This window comes from Pavona decussata, unplaced genomic scaffold (genome assembly GCF_977016875.1).
Source record: "Pavona decussata unplaced genomic scaffold, jaPavDecu1.1 SCAFFOLD_2212, whole genome shotgun sequence".
In the NCBI taxonomy this organism is placed as follows: Eukaryota; Metazoa; Cnidaria; class Anthozoa; order Scleractinia; family Agariciidae; genus Pavona; species Pavona decussata.
Window position 1 is genome coordinate 3,182 of NW_028146181.1, and position 8,832 is coordinate 12,013.

The 8,832-nt window shown below is 37.8% G+C and overlaps 1 long non-coding RNA gene across 1 annotated transcript; it reads right to left on the reverse strand.

Annotated features, from left to right (window-relative positions):
• Positions 1 to 353: 353 nt before the first annotated feature.
• On the reverse strand, positions 354 to 8,463 carry LOC146447461 (uncharacterized). The gene is made up of 5 exons (XR_014861839.1): positions 7,504 to 8,463; positions 5,070 to 6,472; positions 2,712 to 2,790; positions 1,520 to 1,611; positions 354 to 431 (listed from the first exon to the last, which is right to left on the reverse strand). It is a non-coding gene; the product is annotated as an uncharacterized LOC146447461 (long non-coding RNA).
• Positions 8,464 to 8,832: the final 369 nt, after the last annotated feature.

Here is an 8,832-nt window from a genome sequence, read left to right on the forward strand (position 1 = left end):
GGGCCAAATCCGTAAGTGTGAACTTTGGTATTGTTTTAAATAAATGCTGCACAAGGTGGGTCTGAACTCTCACAGCATGTACAATGCAGCCAGCAGTCCCTCTGACAGTCCAACTAACAAGTCCAAGTTATGTTTATGTTCCTTGAACACCTTGAGAAGTTCTGTGTTTGTCTGTATCTGAAAAAATATGTCAAGATTTCACTGTCAACTCACTGTTCTGTATCCTGTTGAGATTTTGCACACTTCTCTCCCAAACTTTTGAAGTAAAATTATGCGTTAAAGGAACACTGTTTGGAACAATTTAACCTGGCAATGCCAACTGGCAGCTAAAAATTGCAGTAAATCCTACTTACGTGTGACTCCTGGCACTGTGCGAGGTCTTTTTCAAAATTCTCTCTGTCTGGGGGAGGGGTAATTGGACCAGCAAGTTCCTATAAATTAAGAGAAATAAATAATAATTATTAAGGAAAGTAAGACTGGACTTGAGGTAGACAAATTTCAAATATTGCCCTCAGACGATGCTCAATAATGCTCTTACTTCAAGTGGAACTTTCAATTAAGTAATTTTCCATATTAGCAAAGTAACAAGATCTTGCTGGAATCAGCTGTATAGCTGAATAAGCTTGTGTTTGTAAATTAACAAATTTCATGATCTCATCTCTTACCTCTATACAAAAATGGTAATATTTAGACATTGGCCCTTTCACAGTACATCCTTAATAGTTATTTGGGGATCAACGCAGAGATTATCAAAAACAAACACGGAGACCAATTTGTCACATTTGGCAATGTTGTAAAATGCGCTTTAGGAAGGACTGTGATCAGTCAGTCTCTGTGAGACAAAACAACCACTACACTTTGCCAGACATTTACAGAGGATGGCGCTGTGGTAAAAACATTCACCTCACACCAATGTGGCCCGGGTTCGATTCCAGGACTCAACCTCATGTGGGTTAAGTTTGTTGTTAGTTCTCGTCCTTGCTCTGAGAATTTTTCTGTGGGTACTTCAGTTTTCCCCTCTAATCAAAAACCGACATTATCAAATTCCAACTGGATAATTGTCATAAGTACTTTCTCATGCGCCTCTGGCTTGGGAGATTGTGCAAGCACCACCAGTGTTATTGACATATTAAATAAATTACTTTACTTACTTTTAATTTTACCTGAAATTTGCAAAGGATTATAATTTTATGGGAAAAGCTCAAAGAGGGTCTGCATGAGTCCAACAACTGCCAGCGAGAGCTTAAAGTGCAACTTACATGTAGAGCAGAAGTTAAGATCTTGATGCCAACATTAAGATGCTTAAGAATATAAAAAGCTTAGAGTGAAACCACAACTGCCCCAGATGAAAGGCTAATCCATCATCAAAATATTCCCAGCATTTTGTTGGGTTTTTCTAACAGTTTGCTGGTACCCACTTCAATGTCTCATGGAGGGAGACCACTTGGAGTAAAGATTCTTGGCTACATAACAGCAGCAAAGGCAGAAATGTAAATGTTAAGTATACAGTTCTACAAACCTCTAGTTCCTTCTGTCGTTTCTTGTCCTCCTCAAGTATTTTGGCAAGAGACAACAAAAGTTCTTCCACCTTGGAACCAACCTTGGTCAGCTCTGTGAATTCACAAAACAATCACTTGTGTATATGGTCTTATTTAAGGATGGTGCATACTAATACAGAGGTATTTTCGCATGGTTTATGACAATGCGGGAAAGCAGATCTTAGCAAGGGCTTTTGGAATCCAAAAAGAAAACTGGGGGTAACCACACATTTTTTAGAGATAATTAAGAAACAATAAATTATTCTAAAACGCACTAGAATAAAAAGCAATACATGACATTTTTTTCCCAAACTGAAGCTTAATTATCTCTGAAAAATGCGTGGTTACCCCTAAAAGCCCTTGCCCTAATGCTAAGATCTGCTTTTCCAGCATTGTCATAACCCATGCGAAAATACCTCTGTATTAGTATGCACCGTCCTTAAATAAGACCATTTTCTTTTCGGATCCCAAAACCCTTACCAAGATCTGCCTTTCCCATGTACTTATAAACCGCACAAAAGTACATGTATCTCTGTTTTAGCAGGCACCGCTGTCAAGAAATCCAACTTTTTCAGGTTGCTATCTCAGAATGCGCAGAACGTGTGCGCAGTACTTAGCAAACGGAGGCACCCGCCTTACAAGCATACCAGTTGTATCTAAAGTTTTCTCTTTGTGTAGTCTTTTCTCTCTTTTCATCCTCTTGACTTGCATTTATATTATAGTACATTCAATCTGGTAATTTGTGTGGGAATCTAAGAAACATAATAACCCTTGTGGTTTCTTTAAAGGGCGATTTAGACGGTACGATTTTCTCTTACGACTGTCGCATGCGATTTCTAGAGCGCGCGCTGCTTGTGTCATGTAAAAATCGTTCACAACTTTCGCCACTCAACATTGCCTTTACCTACGATTGTCGTAGGATTTTAAAACATGTTTTAAAATCCTACGACATTTTTCGTGTTGTGTGCGTCTGTCGTAAGGATGTTGTAGGTTGATTTACACGACGCGATTCGTGTTGTAGGCATGGCGTAAGCATGTCGCATGCGACAAATCGTAGGCAAAATCGTACCGTCTAAATCGCCCTTAAGGTTTCCTTGCCATTTGTAATCTAAAGTATGGCAAAAGAAATAAATAAAAAATAAAATATAATATTGTAATAATTAAGGCAAGTACCTTCTTTGTTATTTTCAGCTTCTTTCAAGTTTCCATCTTTCTTGAGTCATGAGAGAACTACTCTTCTGTTTGATAGCATCTGGAAGAGGGACAAAAATCTCATAAAAAATACTGGTAAAGAAATGAATCAACAAAGGTTAACATGAATGAACCAATAATTATTGAATAATTGAAATAAAAATATGAATGATCAAACAAAATATTAATGGCCAGATGAACAGACAAACAAAGAAATAAAGAAGTGAAAAACTAATTAAAAACAAAAGATGGATGAATACATGGATGGATGGATAGAGAGAAGGAAGGAATTAAGGCAATCAAAGGCTCCTGTGAGCCAACTCGTGAATGCAGATAACACATCAGTAATTGAAATTAAGACGGCTACGGACACTTCCTTGAAAGCTAAAAGAAATTATATCTTTGCCCGATTCTGTAACGAGAAATAACCATTCTTGTACTAAAAAAATCGTTTTGGCCCTCGTGCCCGGCTTTCCGGTGAGCCCACCCATAAAAACCGCCAGCTATGCCGGCTACTTTGCTCGAGCTGATCTCACGAAGGGACATCTGTTGAACAAAGTGTGGCATTACATTTCATGCCCGGCATAAATGCGTGAAATTTTTCCTTTGGAGTTCAGTCCACGCAATCTTGAAGTAAAAATAATTTGAAATATGACTAACTCTTGCTAAAATAATAAGTCAGAATTATTTCAATGAAAGCTAGTTGTCTGTATTTTGCTTCATTATTCAATGAGCGTACCAAAAAGGTTTTGATCCTGTACACATGCATTTTACTAAATTCTGCACGGTATGTATTAAACAGCTGATGAAAATTCATCGACCGCGTCCTATTGCTTTCCCATAAATTACCTGATGTAAACTGCGAAAATGAAACATTTTTTTCCCTCTGAAACCTCTATGAAAGCTGAAGAAAACTAAAATTGTTCATTTCACCAGAAATTTGCATAATTTTGTTTACGACATCACTGATGCGTGACATGGCACTTTCCGCTTTCGCATGAAAACTGACAGCCAAACTAATGTTTTTAAGCTAATCTACTTGATATAATACTTTTGTATGAGAAGCAAAAATATGATGAAAGATGTCGAGTTTTCATGTATGCAAATAGTTATGATTAGCAGTGAACTTACCAGTTAAGAGTGCTTCTTTCAGCCAGACATTTTCTGGTGGGAAATATTTTTTGACGGCAAACTTTCAAGTAGCTCAACGCAATATATCACGCAATATTTCTGAGTAAAACTATTCAGTTAGTTCAATCGCGAAGGGAGGATAGGTTAAAAAATCGGTGAGGCCTACAACAAATAAGGCCACTAGTGCTAAACATACATTAACGCAGTTCACGTAAATGCTCGTCTTGTTTATTCAAAGATCTTGCCAACACTTTACTAATTGAATTTTTAATTTAATTATTTTTAAATTCAATTATATTTGTTAAATTAAATTATTTTAAATTCTTAATAGATGCTGCACTTTGTGGGAAAAAAAAAACGAAAAAACCTATGACTTTACTCAGATTTAACAAAAAATCTCCATTCTTACACTAAAATGATTGTCAAATTATTCTCTATAGATTGAGTAAGAATATCCTGATGCGCCATGAAAAGAAAATTTTCGCATGTTTTTTCCACTAATTGAATTTTTTAATTAAATTATTTTTAAATTCTTAAAAGACACCACACTTTGTGGAAAAAAATGAAAAAACCTATAACTTTGCTCAGATTCAACGAAAAATCTCCATTCTTACACTAAAATGATTGTCAAATTATTCTCTACAGATTGAATGAGAATATTCTGATGCCCCGTGAACAGAAAATTTTCGCGTGTTTTTTCCCACTAATTGAATTTGAAACTCATTCACTGCGCATGCCCGAAAGTTAACGACAGAACCAACCAACCAACCAACCAAGTCAAAAAGTCCACCATCGCTATAACTCGTTCATCGCGCACGCGCGCATTTACGAGTTTAAAAGGAAGAGACAAAGAATGGATTGACAGGTGAAACAAAGGAAGGAAGGAAGGAAGGAAGGAAGGATGATTGGAAGGGTGAAAGAAAGAAAGTGAGGATGAATGGAAAGGTCAAGACGGTTGGAAGGCTAAAAAAAATTAGGATGGATGAAAGGAAAGAAGGAAGGAAGGGAAGGAAGGAAGAAAGGAAGGAAGGAAGTAGGGAAGGAAGGAAGGAAGGAAGGAAGGACAGATGGAATGGAACTTAGGGCAGGCAGGCAGATGGATGGCTAGAGGATAAAACAAACACTAAATGAACAACTGAATGACAAAATACAAAAAAAGTAATAATAATACTAACTTAATAAAGAATCTGTTAGTATATTGTATCAAACCTGGTAGCACATCATATCCTTCAGGTTCCAATAAGTCATCAATGTGCAGATCACTAAGAGCTTCGCTGTACAAATCATTGCAAAAAGGAAACATTATTTATTATACACTGCTTGAAAATAAACCTGCTTAAAAGCAAATTATTGTTACCACCACACAACACTTTAGAGATAGTTGTTCATGCTGGCAGTATGCAGGACACATAACGTATCACATATGAACCTAGCATGTGGTCTATGAATGTTTGTTCTTCACAACTGAGTTGGTCAGGTAACTTGGTTACCGTAAAGAGATCCTAGAGCTGCAGTTTTGAGCTTTAAGCCCTTCATCAGAATAAATCAAGAAATTGTGGGTTGTGTGTAGCTTATTTGGTGAGCAGGAGAGCTACGCTACGAGTGGAAGGATAGTAACATGAACAACTAGAATAAATTAGAGAATGATGTATTATTCAGTAATGACACAGGCAAACTCATAAAAAGAAATTCCGAGTGCTCCTATCAGGAGTCGAACCTAAGACCTTCTGATTACTAGTTTGGACGCTCTACCACTGAGCTACAGGAGACTCGTGGGAGCTAAAGCCATCAAACTAGGTTCAATTAGGACAAACATCCTGCATACTGTTAGGAAAGGAAATTGTCAATGAGTGGCATATGTGCAATGAAAGGAAAATAATGTAATGTAATGTAATATTTTAAGCCTGGTGAACAAATGAGAGTGATGTATTATTCAGTAATGACACAGGCAAACTCGGAAAAAGAACCCATGTGAAATTTACATGTAGCCCCATGAAATTCCATGGAACTCCATGGAATTCCATGGAAAATTTTCCATGAAAATCCATGGGATTTCATGGAATTCCACGGAGTTCCATGGAAATAACAACAGGCTAGGGAGCTCCATGGAAATAGCTCCATGGAGTTGCTGCATGGAATTTAACAGAAAATTTTCCATGGAATTCCGTGGGCTAATTAAGATCCATGGAGTTCCATGGAACACAACTGCATTCTTAATGAATTTCCATGGAAGTTGATGGAAAGACATTATATCCATGGAATTCATTGATGAAAATATTTCACTGATCATGCTTTGCCAATAATGGAAACAGCTTTATTTATAAAGCTTAAAATTACACTAAAGGCTTTGACCACAAGTAGTGACTGAGGGACACACTGGAATTTATTACCGTTCTGTGATCAGGCTTTACATTCATGTAAATTCATGTAATTAATGTTCCTGAGTAGTACAGTAGTAGCAAAAGGCACGATTCATAACAAAATGAATCAGTTAAAATAGAGTCCAACGATCATAGTGGTCGACTTATCTCGTTGAGCAGGATTTGGTGACTTCACTCTGAAGCTCAGTACAGTCTTGAGTATCGGCTTGACAACAATATTGAGTTGAAAATCTGTAGTAAAACAGAAAATTGAGCGCTTTGAGTGAGTTCTTCTGAGTGGTCACAGTGATCTTGTTGGTTTCTGGGTAAAATGAGTGCATTCTAACATCTGAGGTGACAGTTACAAAAATATACACCCAATGGGCATGAAGTTGATCATGAACTGATCTCCATGCTTCATTCAAATCAAGATCATGTAAGTCTTCAGCTTATACCAAGACATTATATCAAACCGGCTACAAATAATAATAATATTTATTACCGGCGTAAAAACAATAATGCGAAAGCTTTGTATTAAAAATAAATAGGGAATGTCTACTTCAAAAATCTCGAATTTGCTCTATAAAATTCAAGAGGGGCAATTGCACCCGGGGGGAGGGGGGGGGGTACTACCCTATATGAGCTATACGGGGACGTGCCACTGGATAGGGTATGGTTTTTGGCGTCTCTGCCCTGAATAGGGTATATAATTTCAAGCCAGTCTGTCCTTGACCCGTCCTAGACAGGGTATGGTTGCAAGACTGTCGTCTTATATTTGGTAATCCCAAATCAGAGACGTTACTCTGTATTTATTTTAGTGAACAATGCTTCATGTCAATGAAGTTTCCACTTAAGGTTCACCGCTGTTAATGCGAAATTTTGGGATTTTTCGCCATCACTTCTAGGAAGTGTATTATTTTATCTGTTGTGATTGGAGTATTCGCGTTTCAATGCGTGGAACATCACGTCCGGTAAGCAACAGTGGGCCTTTAAATGTTATTACTATTTGCCAATAAACACTTGTGTAAGACAAGAGATAGATGTTGTCCTTTGTCCTAAATAGGGTGTTAAAATAGAGGGCGCTGTCCTACACAGGGTCAGTATTTAAGGTTATTTTCGTCCTAAACAGGGTCAGGGTTTCAAACCCCCGGCGGCACCTCTATACCCAAACATGGGTCACGTGCCCCCCCCCCCCCCCCCCGGGAATTGCACTCGCCCAGAAGATCTATAAAATCACACATTTTCACGTAGTCTTTCATCAAAATTATTGTGTGAAATCTTACCTCTTTCTAAAAGTAGTTATCCACATTTACTGCTTTAATCCATCATTTTTTGAGGTAAAAATCCAGAGGAAATGTCTCCTAAACGCTTGAATCCCGCCTAAAATCTAAAATGAAACGCTCTTTTCCCGAGCCTGCAGTGCCATATCTGCTGACCAAAATGGCTTCGTTCATGCCCAGTCTTCCCAGTCTGAATGAAATCCAAGATGGCTGCCGGTACTCAGTCAGACTCCAGTCGCTTTCTTGCTAATTTTAAAAGCTAGCATTGCGCAGGAAGGTCGTTAGAATTATGATTCAAAGCATTGCTGTTGTTTTTGGCATTTAATGGAGTCAAGATTCATCAAAGAAGGTTTGAAAGTAATAGTGTTTTCACAAATGCAGTTCAGTGTACGACCAATAATAAAATTGTAAGCTCATGTCTTTTAGTATTAAAGCTTTCCTTGAAAGGAAGCCAGTTGCAAATACTTACATCAGTTGCTCATCTTGGTTTTATGTCTTTATATGTCCAATTAAAATAACATACAAAAAAATACAGCTCACTCTTGTGGTATAGACAACGTATACAATTCCTTTCTCTTTCTTCCAAACCATTTGTTATTGTTGCAGATTAATTAAAATTTGCCATGGTTAAGATTAAAACTTACAACAAAGAATCTGTGAATTATACATGTAAATTCCAGATTGTACAGTGAAGTTCTGATTGGTGTCAACCCCATTATTACAATGTGTTACATTAGATTTTCAAGTACTCCATGGAATTCAATGGACACACCTGATGGACACTCCATGAAGTTTAATAGAATCCCATGGACGTCCATGGAACTCTATGGAACTCCATGGACACTGCATGGAATTCCATGGAACTCCATGGACCCTCCATGGAACTCTATGGAACTCCACAGACACTCCATGGAGTTGCCATGGAGTTCCATAGAATCACATGGAACTCTATGGAATTCCATGGAATTCATATACGTGTAGTGAGTTACACTGGGTTGCAATACACAAATGGCGTGCCTTGTTCACTCTCTGAGCGTGCAAGAGGGTTGTGAAATTTAAAATTTTTGTATTTTAAAGGGTCGGAAAAATAGACAGACAGAAGCGTAGCAATCAAATTGAAGTGAGAGAGAGAGAGAGTAACAGAGATTTATGATAAGGCCAACTTTGCCAATAATGTAGAGGAAATTCTTCTGTCTTGGGCATCAAGCTATGAGAAGGTGGTACACTTTTTTATGTATGTTTGTGAAAAGGGAACCCTTTCAATGAAACTTAGGGTGTGAACTCTGGGTGGGACATCTTTGAATGAGTGCCCCTACCCATCCCACCCCTTCC